The sequence below is a fragment of the Nesoenas mayeri genome, assembly GCF_963082525.1.
Source record: "Nesoenas mayeri genome assembly, chromosome: 5".
Taxonomy (NCBI): Eukaryota; Metazoa; Chordata; class Aves; order Columbiformes; family Columbidae; genus Nesoenas; species Nesoenas mayeri.
In genome coordinates this window covers 33979095-33999022 of record NC_137548.1, presented here as the reverse complement: position 1 = coordinate 33999022, position 19928 = coordinate 33979095, and positions in this window count along the sequence as shown.

Here is a 19928-nt window from a genome sequence, read left to right as displayed (position 1 = left end):
CGGCCCAGCCCAGCAGCGGCCGGGGGCTCGGGGCGGGCGCGGCTGAGGAACAGCGGGCCTCCGCCTGGGCTTCCGTTGTTTTCTTGCTTTTTTAAGTTGGACTGAATGTAAACATAAAGTGTGCGCAGCCTCCGGGGAGTGCGGGGGGCTGGTGAAGCGGGAGCCCCTGTGTCCCGTTCCCGACAGCTGGCACCAGTGTCTCCGGCCTGAGCCTGCTGTTGACCTCCGCGTTCGGCTGGAATACGGCGGAGAAGAGGATGGACTGGCGAGCCAAGGGACGCCGTCACGTTAACCTGGATCTGCTCTGCTTTACGTGGTGCCATGTGGGGCTGTCACCAGTGCCACCTGGGAGGATGTGGTGCGCGGCTCGCCATTGCCCTTTGAAAGGGGAGCCCTTCTGTAATTAGTTCCTTAACACTGTAAACCTGGGAGTGGGTGAAGGCATGGGAGGGTGTATGAACCGCTGGCTTGCTCTCTCTCTCTAAATGCACACTGAAATGGAAGCGTTTGTGCTTGATCCAGGTAAGCAGTGAAACCAAGAAGCAGCAGCAACCCAACCCAAATCCCTTTTCAGGAACTTACATGGTAGACGTGGTGCTTGATCTGATGGAAAAGTGAGGCAGTACTGCAAACCCTGAGGACTCTTAAAATAATGAATCAGACCATCAAGTAAATTAGATTATAATAAAATATTATATTGTGGTTTTGTATGTTGGTTGGATTTTGATTTCTGCCTGCTTGAGTTTTGTGTGCATGCTTGTCAACTGATAAGTCTCATTGTCCGAAATCTGCAGGGTAAAATACTGTGGTGCTGCTCTAAGAGACAACACTTCCCCGATGCACATTCGTTATCCCTGGCTTTTTGTGTGCTTCCTCACTTTTTCACAGCTGCTCTCCAAAAGCCTTCTCTGTCAACTGTAATCCCACTTCAGTTTTTCCTGTAACTGTAGGATTTCTTCCCAGCTCTGATGGTGTCATAGGAGCAGCGATGAGCTGTTCTCTCTTCCTGTTTGAAAAAGATGGAGCGAGCTCCCTTGGTGATAATGGCATGTCTAATTCCCACACTACTGTTGATTGCTTTTCCCAAGGAAGGGATTGACTGGAACATGAGAAATCAGGAAGAGGGGTTTTCATTGTTTCAGGGGAACCTGGAGTACCTCACGTGACGTAGGCCACACTACAAACTTGCAGCATCTGTCTGAATGCACATAAGCAGGACTGTATTGCATTTATCAGAGGTATTTGATGAGGAAATTATTTCTTCCTTTTCATCTAAGGTTCAAAGTACAATTTGTCTATGGGTCTTAATGATGTCCAAAGACTTCTCTTGAAGACTTTTTCTGTGTGATTGAAAACTACAAGAAAATGTTGCCAGGAAAAAGCATATACAGTTTCAGTTAGGCTTATATTTTGGGGGGTGGTTGGTTAAAGCATTTTAAATTTAGATATGTTTTTATATAGCAAGCAAGAAAAGGCACATTTTGTTTCTAGATAGCTTATGTTCATTCCAGTATTCCTATGAACTGAAATTCGATGAAATGAAATTCTGTGTTTCTATAAGAGGGTTCTACCATAAGCATAATGGAACAATTACAGTAAACTGCTGTTAGGGTCTCTGATGAAGGTTCAGTAAGACATGTTCAAAGCAGCACAAATCTCAAACCTGCCATAATAATGCTTGCTTCTTTCTCTGGGAGGAAATTTCCAATTATCTTGTTAAAACTTTTTTTTTTTTTTTTTTTGCCCTAAAAGGGTATTGTAAAAAACGGATCAGTTTTTCAGGGTGTAACCTCATCCAAATACTAAAAATACATTAGAAACCCAGTTTTGTACAACTTTACAACTCGCATGAATCAAATTCAGTATTTGAATCAGAGAGCATCCCCTTCCCAGGTGTTTTGAAACTCAGCTGTGGGAACACATTATTCTACTTGGCAATGAGAATCCTCTCAGGGAACTTCCTATCTTGTGACTGCCAGATATTGTGACTTCCTGCTAATTTAATTCTTGTTTTCTACTGCTTTCAAATTTGAAATATTTAACATTCTGTAAGCTGACAGTTTATTAAGATAATTTGATTAATATGATCCTGTACAAGAATGTGGAGGGATCAGCTCAGTTTGTCAGATGGTGGTATAGCTCTATTCAGATGCACTTGAAGAAAGAGACATTATGACAACAAAAAACATCTATTTTTTAATTATTCCTTAAATATATTTAATGTAAAAATGCTTTTCACTGTGGCAGTTCAATAAAATGAACTGCTTTGTAATACACCACAAAAAATTCAAGTCACTTCAGTCTCCTTAAGGTCTGAATGAGTATCTTTATTAAGAATAGAATGTGTATTCAGCTGTCAACTGAAAATGTGAAAGTCATCCTGCGACTTTCAGTTGTTTGTGTGAGGGAGGCAAGGGCAGCGGGTTTGACCACTTCACCTGGGGTAGCTCTTCAACTTCTGGAACCAGCCTCATGCTGCAGTGCGGATAGCAGAGGTCTTGCAGACAGTTTCTCTCTCTTCATCTGAATACTATAAAGAGGACAGAAAATCTGCACTGGTCTGCGTCTTGTTTTTGAGATCATGTTTGTTTGTTTTGGTTGTTTTTTTTTTTGTTTACGTTGGTTGTGTTGGGTTTTTTGTTGTTTTGTTGGTTTTTTTTTTGAGCAGAAAGAAATGATCAGGTGTTTTCAATGTAAATGGCTTGTTTCAGAAGTCTGTGTGAGCTTCGCCTGTGCAAACAAGGCAGAAGAAGGCTGGGCATGGGTGGCACCATTCAGAGACCTCAGGCAAATGACCACCTCATGTTCCAGGCACCACATGTTTTGAGGTCTTGCCTTTCTTTGTACATTCTGTGCCTCTTTTCTTTCTCTTGTTACAAACTTTACAATTTAAGTGTCCTGAGTTGAAATCTGGCTTTCCTGCGTGTGATCTGGAAAGGATAACTATAAATATGGAAGCCTCTAGTACTCTTCTCTGGACCTGCTGAGTTGTACTCACTCTTTGGTGTAGGCTCAAGCGTGACTTCTTAGCTAGAGAGAAGATATGCCCAGTATGGAACAGGACAAGTGTGGTTAAAAATCATTATGTTTTACATTGCTTTTGAAGTTTTCCTACATCCATTGCCTACTTTAGTTGCACTTTACAAAAACTAATTTGTACCTCAATGCCATTGCTCCATTCTAATGTTTTGATAGCTGTGAACCTCTCAGGTGCTAATATTCTCTTGCCTCATTTCCAGAGACCCTTTTAAATGAGAAATGGGGAGGCAAGAGTTACTGCTAAAGGGAAATGAAGGCAATGTATGTAGTCAGGAAGCCAGGAGAAATCTATGTAAATGAAATAATAATCTGTATTCTTAATTTCTCTGTTTTCACACATGTATGCATCCCAAACTCACCAGCTTTTGTCCTTCTGTGACTAATGCTAGTCTTAAAAATGCTCAGTTAACTAGGAGAAAATATGATGAGGCAGCTGTCTGCTCTATGTTACAAAATATATTTACTTGACTAAGTGGGACTAAAGGATTTCTCATATCCATACTACTACTGAGTATAGAGCCAGTGTACATTTGGCCCAGTATGCTTATTCACCATTCCTTCAAATGGTTTCACGTGTGTCTGTGAATGTGTCTCATGAAAGAGCTGTCAAGAGTGGCCATGGAGCGTAGCAGGACTCTGATTCCACGGCAGAAAAATTATATATAGAAGATGTGTTAGCAGGTTAGGTTGCATAATTCTGATTGGCATGGCATTCACATCTTAAAATTCATAATAGTATCAGTGGAAGTTAAGTAATACCATCCGGATTAGTCAGTCATTGCAGAACTTAAGTGACCAATTCTTAGTTGAGGTTTAACTCCTAAATATAAAAGTTTTGAACTCTTCCTTCACAGAACACAGTGATGCTTATATTTGTACCCAGATAATAATGATAAATGTACAAAAAATGGAGGTTGGATGGATGTTCTGCTATTTTGAGGAAAATTATTAGAGGTCATTTGGGAACTTCCTTTGTAATAACTTTCATTCAGAATCCTCGTGTGAGTTAAACTTTGAGTGGTCATTACACATATTCTAATAAGGATTTAACTGAACTGAGCTGATTAAATCTAAATTAGTATTTCAGCAAAGTCAGATTTTGTTAAGTTCTAACCAGGAGTCCTTTTACTGCATATGGGATAAAGAAGTTTGTTTTGCTTAAGGCTACTCAAAAAATGTTTTCCAACAAGATACAAAACCATGTTAGAGTCAAATCTATATCAATTCAAATATATTGGAGATGGATCTAACTCATTGGAATATCAGAGTTTCATAAATTGTTCTAGTTACCAATTTGTAATAACCTAGAACTCTTTATAGTGGATAGAAAAATGCTGGCAATGGCTGCTACATGTTGGAAGAGTGGAGGCTCATGTGGGAGAATGGGGGGACATCTTGTTTGTTTTCAGATGTTTCAGCTGATGTACCTCTGATGTGCACAGCAATCGCAGTGGTGATCTGTGGTATCAGTGGTTTAACTATTTTATCCTTTTTGAGCATGCTCACAAGGTGTTTTGGGATAAGCATGCATTCAGTTTTTGTGACACCTTATGTGCCTTAAGGTACAGCTGGCTAAGGCAGCATTGCCCTGAAAGAAGCAGCCTCACCTTCCCTCCTACTCTACTCCCTTCTCTATCTTGCACCATAGGTGGCCCAGATATTTGTGTGTTGAGCAATGAATTGCACTGGGCAACTCACCCAGATTAAAACTAGTGTGGGAAATCTGATTAGTCTTTCAGTATTTCCAGTTAACCATGCAACTGGGAAACACTAATGCTTGTCCAAGACTGGATAACATGGAGTGGGGCGCAAGAAAGTGGTGGCAGCGCAAAGATGCTTCTTATGGAGCAATGCTGATTTGTGCCAACCTAAAGTGTGGCTTGGTAAAATACTGCAAAATTGGGGTAAATAAAAGGAGTAAAACAAGAGTCTTAGTACACTGAAAATTACTGCAATCTCATTTGTTCGCTAATGGTTATGTTAAGGCATATTCTGTGAAGAACGTGCAAAAATCTTATTTAGAATCTCATTCTAAATTTAAGATAATCTTACATATGTTTCTTTTTATGGCCCATTATTGTCAATAGCCACCTAGAAAATAAGGCCCCAGGATCCCCTGAAGGGAAAGTCCCAAATATATTCATGAATTACAATGATGCCTGCTGGCTAGCAACTGTGGACAGATTCATTGCAGTCCATATAAAATAGGAACCGGAGACACATTTCTGTTCCATATGCAGAAGTGTGTTGTCTAGGGGAAACTGTGGTCTAATGCACCGAGTACAGAATGACTCGTCAGCAGTTCTGGTTCTCCTCGCAGCCCCGCCACCCCTGTGTTGTGCGATTTTTGGCAATTCATTTAAAAATCTGTGGGGTATGGCATGATTGAACAAGAACTTGCTATAAAGTTGAAGGGATTTCAGCTGAGACGCTGTGGTCAGTTGTATGCAGACTTTTAATTCATTTCAGGGCACAGCTGGGAGATTAGTTTCAACCTACTACTGCAGTGAGTCAAAGCAAACCTGTTTCTTTTGCAGTAAAATGAACAAGGAGTATTTACACAACTGTTTGATGTGTTCACCCATGAGGAAGTAGGTTCCTACAACACTTCAACTCTATGGTAGGACAGTTCTTACTCCACCCTAACTTATCTCACTTCTAGAATGGAGAATGGAAATATCCATTGTATTTTTAAAGGGTCTTCAGAAATTGAAATGGATACATAACTCTCTCAAGCTTTTCCATTACAGTACGAGCAGCAGGAATGGATATGCAAGGTCTGAATGGAGTGTTAGCTCAAGCGCAAGTGAATGTTGCACATAATTTTTGCTTTAGAAAGTAGACAGCGCGGTACCAGGTTTGCAAAGAGACAAGTTATCCCGCACCACTTCAGGTGTCTACTTACTCCAGTATCTTCTTCCACCATGCTTATCACCATTTTACTGAAATAGTTTCATTTAAAAGATTGTTAAAACCTAAGACTTTCTACATTGTACCTGTGTTGCTTTTCCTACAAATGGGCTTGTGCTGCAAATCAGTGTGACAACTTAGCTGTAGATGCCATTATTTCTAGGATCCACACAGAGTTGTGCTACATTAACTAATGGCATGATTATACCATCAAACAAATTTGATTAAATTGTTATACATGCATTCTGCCTCTTGTAGAAAAGCTTTAACTCAGGGAACGAGAGCAAAAATTTAAAACAGCAATATAAACTGATTTTAAAATCAAGTATCAAGAAGGATTTTTTGGTATATATATATTGGATGTTTCCATTCCTTCTTGTTTACCATGAAGCAAATTCATCCCTTTATTTAAAAAAAATCACTGTTTTTCTTCTTAAGTAATGGACACTATTAATATCATTTTAGAATTGTAGTGTACTTCAGATCTGGGCTAGTTTTAATTCCAAATGCCAACTGGATTTTTTTTTTGCCCGAGAATCACAGAATGTTAGGGATTGCAAGGGACCTCGAAGATCATCTCGTCCAATCCCCCTGCCAGCGCGGGAACACTTAGATGAGGTTACACAGGAAGGCGTCCAGGTGGGTTTTGAATGTCTCCAGAGTAGGAGACTCCATAACCTCCCTGGGCAGCCTGTTCCAGTGTTCTGTCACCCTCACTGAGAAGTTTCTTCTCAAATTGAAGTGGAACCTTTTGTGTTCCAGTTTGTATGCATTGCCCCTTGTCCTATCATTGGTTGTCACTGAGAAGAGCCTGGCTCCACCCTCATGACACTCACTCATATATCTGTAAACATGAAGGAGGTCACCTCTCAGTCTCCTCTTCTCCGAGCTAAAGAGACCCAGCTCCCTCAGCCTTTCCTCATAAGGGAGATGCTCCACTCCCTTGATCATCTTTGTTGCCCTGCGCTGGACTCTGTCCAGCAGTTCCCTGTCCTTCTGGAACTGAAGGGCCCAGAACTGGACACAATATTCCAGATGTGGTCTCACCAGGGCAGAGTAGAGGGGAAGGAGAACCTCTCTTGACTTACTAACTACCCCCCTTCTAATACACCCAGAAGGTCTTGAAGCAAAAAGTCCTCTTGCTTACTTCCCCAATTCAAGCTCAGTGTGTGTAACCCTAGAAACTCACTGCTTCGAGCTGTTGGCACTCAGGAACTAGGATGTGTCTCCCGTTTAGTGCCTAGCTTAAACTAGACACCCAACTTTTATATGGCTAAATGAACCCTACTTATGAGTGATTTCTGTACTTACAAAAATGGTCGGTCTAGCAAATTCGTCTAATACTCTAGGGTCTCTCTGATCCTGAATTGCTCTGATGTCTCTCAGCTGAGAAGTAAACCAAGGTCCTGATTAGTAGTGTTTATTAAAAGCCCGGTGGCACTTTTTGCCTGAGCTGACTATAGATGTGTAATTGCATCTACGGTTACATAATGAAGATAAACACTTCACGGCATTATAAACTCTCCCACTGTGAAGCACAAGCCACCCACCAACTGCCTCATTTTAGGAAGAACCCTCTCTATTACATAAGTGTTCAGTATGGGGGTTTCTTGCACCTGCCTCTGAAGCATCTGGTACTTGTCACCTTCAAAAACAGGATTCGAGACTCGATGGACAACTAATCTGAGCCAATCTGCCAATTTTTATGTAACCAAAGGCTCTCTGTGACAGGAGGACGTGTCATAGTTCTCGCTGATGTATCTGCTGAGTTCCCAGGACTATTTAAAATGTGTTTTGTATTTTCTTCCTTAAAAGTTCATTTTTAAGCTGCTTGATACAAGGTAATATTGTAGGGATCGCTATATAAATGTGCAAACGAGTGGGACTATACTCATATGTGTGATTGTGGGTGACTTTTAAGTATATTGCTGTTCATGAAGAAGCAATGAATTGCTACAGAGAAAGTGGGAGTACTGTTACGTAAGGTAGAGCCATCCAGGATATCTTTAACTCGTTCTCATATGCTTTGTGCATTTTTCCTTTCATCACAGCTAGGGCAGAACAGGTGTAAGTATTTGACATTGGCCGTATCTCACCCTAGATTCAACTCCTCCCTACAGTGTTTAGCCAGTGTGGATTCCTGGTTGCTCTCACAAGCAGATCACATAAATGCTACCAAAATGCTTGTGAAGGAGTTTACACAAGAGATCTGTATCAGGGGATTTTATAGTTTATAGAAAGAAAAATGGTAAATACCTTTTACTGAAGTAACATCTTTGATTGCAAAGCATTCTTCAAATCCTATATAGGAAACCTGTTATTTTTTATGAAAATGTATTAGGCTCTGGGATTGTAAACGGTCATGTTTAAATCAAAGTGGTGTATTGTTTGTTTTTTTTGTGGTTGTTGTTTTTTGTTTGTTTGGTTTGTTGTTTGTTTTTTTTTCTTTGTGTATGTGTATGTATGTGGTGTTTGTTTTTTTCTACCTCATATTTTAATCACACTGACATTTCTAAGAATGAAAAATAAAGCTAAGCACATTCTTGACCACTTTGCAGCTTTAGGATAATGTAACTTGCTGCCTGTATTAAAACGTGCCTAAGCATTTCCTAAACAAAAATCTCATCATGCACAGCAGCACAGCAAAACATTTTATTGTGTGACTTTAACAATACCATATCTAATTGAAATGTAATGTTCTTTAAATAAAAAATTGGCAACATTAGATGCTGTATACATGTTCCTCAGTAATGATCTTTAATATTTTAAACATCAGATTAATCCGAAGCTCTCCAACCAATAGACTTCGTGAAAAGCTTTCCAAACATTTTCATCCATCGCTCCAAATGTATCGGCTCTTTGTCTTTTTCCTGGTTGCAGTGATTGCAACTGTCACTGAGTCACACAGCTTGCTTTGGGCTTGCAGCCAAGTTGATTACAACAACAACTTGTGAACCATAAAAAGGTAGTCTCAGATCTCAAAGGCAGCTGAATTATAAAGAAAAAGGACACACTAAACCCATCTGAAAAAGAGTGGACTCAAAAAGTATTTTTGCATCATTCTCACTACTTTATCAAGAAAAGAATTTGCTACCAATGGTGAAATTAATTATCTCGAGGCATCACAGGCAGCTACAAGTAAAAAAGATGTTGAAGCTGTCTGTAGTCTATCAGATATTAAGGCAGTACCTGTTAATGCAAAGACCACTGACACAGAGGTTTATGGGCAAATGCACCAAAATAATGTCTTAGTTACTTTCAGTGTATTTCAGTATTATTTATTTCTCAGTAGAACAACAGCTCACCAGCTATCTTGAAATATTTTACATCTTCAGGGTATAAACAACAAAACTAACAAATTTCTTTATATAATATTTACTCTTTATACAATGGATGGTAAACATACCAAGTAGGAAAGAACTAAGCTGTTCCCTTTGAGAGGCCTGAGAAAGCACTATTATTAAAAATAATATCACAGCCTTTTTAGATGATTGACTTAAAAATTTAGTCCTGATCTTCCACAGCACAGCATGGCTCACATAAACACTTTTTGAAAAAAATACCTGAATTCCCAGTGTTTTAACCCATATATTTTAATTGCATGAATTCAGTGAGGGTTGGGTATATAGATAACTTTAAAATGTTTCAGTCCATCTGGTGAAATACCACTTCAATTTAAAAAGGAAATTTTGCACCAGGTAAGCTGAGAGTATTTTATAAAATAATAAGGAGCAAGACATTGATTTGACGCATGTGGCTTTGCTGACATGAGCACCTATGTTATATGATTTCTCTTCTGTAGCGAACAAACTTCTTGTTAGAACAAGCCGACTTGTTTCTCCTCCATACTCACAGTGAGAAGCTGATCTCTGTCTTCATTCCCTAATTAGGAGAAAACATCTTAATTTCCAGCCTAAATTTACTCATGATCAAATTATACCCACGTGTTCTCATGACAACACTGTCTACTAGCTTAAATAGTTATCTTCTCCCTTTATATATTTATAGTCCATCATGATATCAGTCCCCATACTCTAGACAAATCAAACCACAATCTTCCATTTTCTTCTCATACGCCAGGCTCTCCATTTCCAAGACCAGTTGAGCAGCCCATCTCTGCAACTACTTCAGCTTGAATTCATCATTCTTGAACATAAAACACAGGAATTGTGCAGAACAGTTTGTAGGTGGTATTGCCACAGCTCTGCATTAATGGTATTAATCCTTCCGTATCACTCAATCTCATTTTCTTTGTTTGTAGCAGATTGGTAGCTCAAACAGTTTTATATGCAGTTCGTGTATAACGCCATCTCCTCCTGAGTTGGCTCTACCTGAGGAGCTCAGATTTTGTAATAAAACTTTTGTTCTTAGTTTCTAAATGCTCAATTTTGGCCTTTGAATTTAACTTCATTTCTGTTACTGCAGTCCTTGAAATGATCCACTTTTTCTGGTGTGATCACTTGGCTTTGTCAGTCTGTCTTATAACCACAGATGTTTTCTGTGACATCTACATCCATCCAGATGCAAAGACTGATCCAAGAACAAAGCTTGAGGAACCCCACAAGCTGCCTCTCTCCAGCTTGGTGCTTTGCTTTCAACATTTGATGACAAACATCTGCATTTTGTAAGGTGACGTGTAGACCACTGCTCTTGCATCTATTTTAAAATGAAATCTTAAGATGCATTTTGTAAACAGAAGAACTAGACACAGGATAACTGATTTTTATTTATTTATTTCCCAAAAGATACTAGAATCCTCATTCAAGGTCTTAAAGCTATTTGGGTCCATCAGAGTTCCCTGTGCTTCTTCAGACTGCGAACATTTGCAGGCACTTCACTAATTTGTATGAGAGCATTTTAACAATTTCAGAACAATTAAGGGCAAATAATATTAGTATTCAGATTAAGTATAAAGTAGTATAATCTAATTTTGATGCTTCATTTGATTTAGAATTCAGATTAGAAGGCATCAGAAAACCTACAGCTTGTCTCCCCTTTTATCCAAGTTGGAATAAAAACTTTGAAAATAAAACTAAAAGCCTTTGTGGGAAAGAAGGTCGTCAGGTTCATTCAGATCCAGAAATTCAAATACATCTTGGAACAGTGAGGTAGAAACCATACTTACTGTTTCAGTTTAATCTGCAAATCACAAAGCTGCACCAGAACTAGCAATAATTTATATAATTCTTTACAGTTTCAGTATACATGGCAAGACATAACAACTAAACTAACACCTACTATCTGCTTTCTCTCATTTCTTAGATTGTAAATTGTTTGAGGTAGGGCTAGTTTTAAGATTATTCTGTTTCCATAGTGCTTAGAAAAATGGTCTCTTAGTCGGCACTATTGTAGGAAACACCATTTCTGAAGAAGTATGGACAAAAACTGCCCTGTTGTCAATGAATCATGGATAATAGTAGTGCTTTACATATTTCCTCTTAGCCTCCACATTCTGTAAAGATTTTTTAAAACTCTACTGTAAATAACAAAGTACATGCATTTGCTATACAAAGAGCAGTGTTCAGTTGGTGTAATGACTAAATCCCATTCACAAATATACAAAAAGTGTAGTCAGGTTTCAGAACCTATTTTTAATTATTTCCATGAAACACACAAGCTGCAACGCATATGATATGACATTCCTACATCTCTGATCTGTATAAGAGGAGAAGGAGATTTTAAACCCTATTCTTGATTTTCTGAGATTGATTAAATGCTTCAGCACAGCTGAATTGTGCAGGTGTAAATTGTCTGTGTGTGGGAGGAAGATACAGAATTGCTTCTCTTCAGCCTGATCTGACTTACACTACAGCAAACAGCCTTTTCTCCTTTATGAAATGTGTGGTAGTCAAGAAGCATCCTGCACCTCTTGTGATCTGGGGTACTGACAGAGTGTTTCCAGTTACTCATTCTGGATGGGAAATGCAGACAAGTACAATGCAGAACACATGGTTGGAAATGTGCTCTGGGTTTTTGGTGGAGTTCTTCCATCACTACATCAATCTTTTCCTAAATGTGTGTGAAGTGTCTTTGTTTTTAACCTGTCTTACATACTCGTTCACAGACACACACACATGTATAGCGATGCGAACATACACGTGTGTGCACAGATATGCATACATACACATTAACATATCTCAGTTGTTCCTGAAAAATGAAGCAACTTTTCAGCTATTTTTCTTTCATTATGTTATACCTACTTCGCAGTCTTTGATGCTACTGGTGTCAGCATGTCTGATTGTACTGATTCTCCATGGTAAGACCATGAATTTATTCTGGATTCTTGCTTTCAGTCTAATATGTTAACCACACATTATTCTCCTACTGTTACTAGAAAACATGTACCTGAAAATGCTGTGTATAGGTTACCAGGAGCTGTTTTTGGCTTGACCAGCTATGAATCAATTTAAAACAATAAAAGTGTGCATATAAAAAGTGGATTGGTAAAGCATTTTGGGAGATTAAGAAGCTGATTGACATAATATTTTATAGAGAATGCATATCTATCTAGTGTGCAAGAGCAATTGTTAATGTAAAAGTAAATAACCTTTGTTTTTTCAGTCACTTGACTAGAAAGAAGCTTGCTGTTCACAGGATGCAAACTACATGGACAGCTGCAAATAGTCATGCAGTGGAAAACACATATTGAGGATGTTCTCTCAAGTCTTGGCTTTTTCGATTCCTGTTGAGGGAGTCTTGACATATCAGCTCTTTGCTGATATGCCCTTCTGAATGAACGTAGTAATTACCTCTATTAAAGTAGTAAATTCCACCTGAGCAGCACTCCTATAACCACAGTTGGGGTTTCAAAAGAGGAAAAGAAAGTACATTTTCAGGAATGAGGAGAAGTAATGAAAAACAGTCATTAAGCACATTTGTCTCTTTTATGTCCCTGATATTCTGAAACCATCAGAAAGATTTTACTGTGGTGTGTTTCACAATGCTAATGGTCTGATAGGATATATGGTATTTTTTAAAAAGATACAAATATTCAAACCGCCAAATATACATATGTTTACATGTACATTTTCAATTTTGCTTTTACAAACGTTATTGTGTTTTGTATGTCTTACAAAAGGTTTGGGATCAAATTTCTGCCTGGTGTGAGAATGTAAAATTATATTACTGGATAATCACTAGCTTATGGCAGTCATAAGTGTATGTGAAATTGAAAGAAAACATATTCTTCTAGATTAAAGAAAATATGCTCTTTGATATGTTCTGCTAACCCAGCAGTGCAATGGACATGTCTGGAGGAAAGACATTGTAACTGGGAATACATAGTTTCGCAATAATTTGCTAACAAAGCACTCTTGATCTTGTGATTTAGTTATAAGTTAAGGCAAACCTGAAGCAATCTACCCTTGGCACCAACAACTTCAGGATCTGGGGAATGTGAAAGGAACAGCCTCTTGCCTTTACTAGTCCTCTGAAGATTTCACCTGCATCCAGCTAGGTTCAGCTAGATAAGGGTATTTTTCCTTTGGCCTTTAATCTTTCTACAACTGTTTTGCCTTCCTCTAATAATGTCAATGCTGTTGGTTTTTAATTTATTTTCCATTAGTAATAGAGTCATAATCAATGACTTTCAGCATTGATGAGCAGCTGACATTTGCTTTGGGATTACCCCAAACTGTCAGAGCATTACTATCTCCTGTGTTTGCTATGACCATATTTCACTGCTCACATATACACTAGCTACTGTATGGTAATTACTTATTTGAAAAGAAACACATGGTAAAAGCTTTGCCAGCATCTTAATGAATCTTCTGAGGATGACTCTCTTGCATTTCAGGTGCCTTGCTGAAGCGCCCAGATCTTTCATTTTCAAATCTACAACTTAGTTTTCCGCAGACTTTCGTCATTTGCTCACAGATAAGGCAAAGAAACGTGAAGTCCGAGAGCTGGTGCATGCTATTGCTTTCCAAATCCCACAAAGATTCTTCAAACACTGTAGACCACAGTGAATTTCTTAGGCAGATCAAGCAATTGTAAATAAAAAAATCAGATGCAAAAAATGCTGATGTGAAATTATATAAATTTATTATTAAAATGTTTTTGTGGGATACAGAAACACACAATATATGCTGCTCTCAAATTACTCAAGATTGCTAAAGAAGTCATCCTGCTATTCTTAGAAACAGTTCTGAGAACATTTCTTTTGCTGTACAATCACAAATCGTGTTTCATCTCCAAACCCACAGAGATTCAGGAGCCCTTTCTGTGCCACCTTCAGATGGATCAAGATTCCCCATTCCACGATTTTCAACGAATCACCGAGTCTTTTTGAGCAAGATTGTTACTATCACATAACTACCACCCAGATAACAGAGATGATGCTCTCTCTTCTTATTGCTGACTGAATAATCACCAGCTGCAAAAAGCAGTAGCTGTCATCAGGCAATACACAAAAAGCAGGACAGTTAATATTCATCAGCTAATGCGATGAAGAACTGAGCTGGAGTATTCTTCTGTAGCTTCAATTGATTCTCATTATTTTTAATATATTTTTAACATGAGATTAAATAAATGTGTAGTTATTCATGTGGAGGCTCTTTACATAAATCATGGTGCTCAGGCTGCACATAACAAAGTGTGATCAGCATTTACAGTAAAAACCCTTTCTTGATCAGCTTGTTTGCAAAAAGTATTTTAAGGAGAGATCTCCCATACAGGAGACGACTTCTTCTACTCCTGTTTGTACCCACTTGAAAGCTCTCTTTCTAGATTTCAGAACTGTTCCTGACTTGCCTTAACACTTCTGATTTCATATTCTGTTCTTCCCATCCTATCCATTTCTTAGTTTTAGATCTTTCTCTCCTTTTTCTGCCCTTTTCTTCTGTGAATATTTCTTTAATGTGTAGTACACATCCCTGCTTCTAAACAAGTGTGGCTGGTAATTCTTACGTGGAAACTAGAATTTTTGAAAATTGGAGTAATGCTTCTGAAAAAGCTCCAAAGTTTTGACCTTTTCCTAATGGTTTCAGTGAAGATCTTAATTTCCACTTTGGACACACTTTCTTTGCAATATACTAGTGTTTTAACATATTAAGTGTGATATGTAAATCTGTCAGGTTTTGTTATGCAAAAATACATGAATAAACAAGCTCCTAACAATCAGAAAAACTAATTAAATCTTCACAGAGAACAGAAATATCCACTAAGACTGGCAGGTACGCTAACGGTCCCTTAGACTTCCATCAGACTATTTTAATGAGAAAGCCTTCCCTAGTAAAGCCATGCAGTCATACAGTGCAGAATATTCCTATGAGGTGTCTGCTTGGGGTTTATTTTACCACTTTCATGTTGTGCTATTTTGGCATGACCATCATTAGGCTTTTGAGGTCTGAAACAACCCTACAATAAAAGGCTAGGTTTTTAGTATAGTTATGAAACACTACAAGTTAGGAAATGGTGTGGGATCACATTTGCCTGTTGCTATTTTCTTAATGTAATTTCTATTTTGTTTGTTTGTTTGTTTGTTTGTTTGTTTTATTTGCAGTCCTTGTATTTTCCACAGAGGAGGGTGAGATATCAGAAACCAGCACACAAAAAGCTATTCAAGATATATGAGAAAGAGACAAAAAAAGACAAGTCTGAGGACACCAGTGCTATGTTCTGTGAGAAGTCAGCAGTGAAACACACTGATAAAAAATAATGTGTCCATTCTTCTTCCTCTTGTTTGAAATGCAGTATTAGATGCTATCTGAGATTAGGAAACACACAAACCCAAATCTACATATGCAACTAATTTAATCAAAGGGATGGGAGGGTTGACTAGAACAGATCAAATGCCAAACCCATACTTTGCCACAAGAAAAAGCGTGGAGCTGGGAGTGGAGTGGGTGATAAATTTAGTCCATATGGTCTAATTATTGATGTTCAATGCCTTTGTCATCTGCCAAGCACAAGGAGATGAAACTGGAAGTATGTTGTCCTGGCTGAACTTCCTGATGGTTGCTTTCTCCATATTTCTGTTTAAAGAGTGATAAATCACCAAGGATTACTGCATAATGACACTTTCTTCTTATTCAAGGCAAGGCTGTGCCTCCAGTCCCCTCCACTTATAGCTTGATATGGAGTCTACAGAGAGAAGGACAAGAAAGCATGGGTTGTTCCTTACTGTGCAGGGTAGTCTGCTTTCCTGTGGCACCTAGAAGGGTGCTTTAACCAACATATTTTTTCTTCGGATCCTGGCAAAGATTCAGTATTAAAAGCATTGTCCTTGTGAGAGCCTCTGGGACACACGCACAAGGCCATGGTGAGCTTGGCCTGGGGAAGGGGTAGGAATTCCTACATTTAGGGAACTGGGCCAAGCAAACTGTAGAAAATGAACCTTGCAGTTACTAAGAAACTGATATTTTTGCACTCATCAGAACTGTTCACAGTATCCCAGATTCTCTTGGATTATGAAATAAGGATTGTGAAACAGAGGGGCAGGCTCTTTGATGCAGTTCTCCTGGGAACAGGAAGACAAAGTGAGCAGGAGGTACAAAGCAACCTAGAGTTCATGGGTTTAGCTTTCAAATAGTGCTTAAATAGTTGATACCATTGCAATTAGTTCTCATGAGCTACAGCTTCAGCCTGGGAGTTGTGCAGCATGGGAACATTGCCTGCAGTCTCCTTGTGATTTGATTTGGCACAGAAGTGCGGGATGGAGAATGGAGGGGTCGTGGTCCTTCATATCCTCTCATTGTTTTATCACATCTGCGTGGGATGTGTTTTTCCCCACTATGAGAAGGAAATTTAACTTGTAGTACTCTCATTACTCAAATGAGGTGAGGCATACCTGTTTAGTATCAGTGCTGGCATTTTTTGAAAGCTTTGTAGATTGTGCTTGCTGCTGTGTTCAGAATTTTCATCTGCTCAATAAAACAGTGTCTACCCCTGTCCACCACCATCCCGGTGCTGCTTCTTAGAAAAGATACATCTAGTGCCAGTACTAATAAGCAGATTTAGTGCCAGGTTTCTCCTTGGTTCAGTCACACATTTTAATCAAACTTTCAGAATCGAGTAAAGCATTAAGCACACCTCTTCCACTATTATTTTTTTAGTGAATTATTCAGTATATATAAAGCAATAATTGGCTACTGTATATAGTGACAGATCGTCTCCCCATCCACTAATATACAAATATGAATGTTGAAGAAGCCATCTAACTCAGGCTGTTGATGTATTGTTATACAGATTTTTTTTCAGGTGGGCCAATAGCTGACATCTCCACTTGTGAGCAAGAATGTTTTAATCCACAAAAGGATTAAACATCCAACTGATGTTTGCATGAATTTTACCAGCAAATTATATAAGATCAAGATTAGCTCTCCAACAAACCATTGGAATCCAAGCAAATGCACTTTTACTACCCAGATTTTTATCACTTCTGTGTTATTAGTTGCCGATAAGTTCGAGTCAGTGAAAGGGCAAATAGCTGTCATTGAGCCCTCTAAGAAAAGTGCTTGTATACAAGCTAAAATTTACACCTACTTACTTCAATAAAAACAATATTAATAGCTCTGATCAGTGCTGGGAGTCATGTTGTGCTCTAGAGCACTTTAATCAATTGCCAATCTTTAGTTTCCAAATCAAAGCTGTTTACTAGACATCCAAGAACAGATCTATATGCATGCAAAAGTCTATTTTTTAAAGGAAATCAAATACCTTGGAAATCACTCTGCTTACTAGGAAAAAAAACAAACCCCAAGCCATGAAAACCTGAAGTAACAAATGTGTTCCCAGGCTGCAAGTATTTTAAGTTTGCAGGGAAATTTAAATATTGTCTATAATTTCATGCAAAGTGGTTAAAGTATTACCATTATAGTTCCAAATGTTTGCCCTTCCTCTGCATGAGTGTAACAACAGTCAGACCTACACTGATCAGAATAATGAAGTCATATGGTGATAATACAGGGAATAAACATTAAAAAGAAAATAGTTTAATTTGTTTCATTAATTCTGCATGGCATATTCTCTGAGCAAGTATGAAATTGTAAATGAAATGCGTAACACCTTTTCATGAAAATATTACACATGTTAAATGAATTGAAACCTGGTCATTCAATTAAAAATTATCTTGCTGTATAAAAAACTTTAACCACATCTGAGTGTAGTAAAATATACAGTAATGATTTCCTAAGTTTTAAATCCACCTTTCATGCGTCAAGTAGGGAATAACTGCTTGTGTGTCATATTATTATCCTGAAACTCTGGCTTCCTAGCAAAGATCAGACAGATTGGTTGTAATGTTAAGACTGAAGTGTTAGATATTTGGGAGGGCCATTTGCAGATTCTATATCTGTGCATATTTACCAGTTTTCTTCTTAGTGCATGCATGTGTTTCTGTACCCACACACACACACACATATATATATATATACACACATATATGCATAGGACAGAAGATGGAGAGTGATATTGTAACTTGTAAATAAGTAACTTGATAGGACACTTGCATACAAAGAGACTCTTACCTTAAGGACAATGCAAAAGCTTTATTTATAGCTTTGCCATAATGGAGGATGCTGTGTTGACTGTGTATTTTTTACAACGAGGATAAGCAGGTTCACATAAGCCTCCCTAAGGTAGATTTAGACAAGCTCATCAAAGGAGTTCATGTGCTGCAGAGAGTTCATTCTCACCATTAGTGCCGAGGCAAAGAGAACGTAGTTGTATCAGGTTTGGAATAGCAGCTGTATCCACTTTGGCACAGGTAGTAAAGCACTGAAGGTAGCACAGGAAGTGCTTAGTTTTGGTTAAAGAATGGAAAACAGGTTAAATGATTTTATTCATGAATGAAAATGTCTCAGGCTGGTAATATATCAAAAAAAACTCTAAAGCTATTTCAGAGGTTCAGGCTACAAACCGTCACATTTTATAACTGAACACAAATCTATTGTCAGCTATTGTCTGACCAGTTATGTATTTCTGAAATTGAGCTTTAAAATCATGTTGCCCCACAAGAAAAGAAATACAGAGAGAAAAGTTTTTCTTACTCTGATACCTGCCATAGTCTCCAGCTTAGTCACTCGTCTCCTAAAGAGCAGCATCTGGCTCCTAATGTGTTGGCACTTAACATTATTTTTAAGAGTTCAGGAAATACATCCTACAAAAACTGCTGCTGGTAACAGGCTTAGTTCTAAACAGAAATCCACAACAGTACTTTTCTCTAACAAATGTCAAAGAACCAAGCTAGGTCTTGGTAATTCTGTAGCCTCAGTAACCTATGTGCTTCCACAGTGCTGTGAGTCAGTATGGGTTAGCTTTTGTCCAGTAACCCGATTTTCCTTAGGTCTAGGATCATGAATATTTGGGTATTCTTGGTTTTCAGAAACTTTGGTATTTTGCACATGAAGGAAAGAATAATAACAATAGGCAAATGCAAAAACTTCCATCACTGAGGTAAGACTACAGATTTCCAGCACTGCAAATGGTTCCTGAGATACGTAGAGTTACAACTCTGAAAAGGCTGGAAGCTTGAATCCAGCCAAGCTGGACTCAACACCTTCCTGGATGTTTTCCTTGTTAACTACAAGCACAAGGCACTCTTCAAACTATTTTCTTCTCAGTCCTGGGTGTTTTGGTGACAACAATGAGCAGTGAACCTAGTATCTCATAGTGCTCTTTCTATACCCTGAACCCATGCTGTTACCAGTGTTTGATGCTAGAGTTGTAAGATTTAATTTAGAATGTTCGTACAGCCCCTTAGAATTCCCTTGAAGTTTTTATGTAAAAGGCACAGTGTACATAGAAGTTACTTTCAATAATGAAACTTTTGGGGCAATCCTTTGATACTGTGAAACATTATTTCCTTCTACCTTCAATTAAAAAGAAGAAATTAAGTTCTGACTTGTGTGCTGACTACTGTGAGCACTTACAACTCAATAATGATGCTATTAACAAAAAAATAATGAAGCTAGCCTGTTAATTTTTTTTTTTCAAAAGAGGATCTTTCTAGAGCAAAGTCAGCACTAGTAATGGTTTTC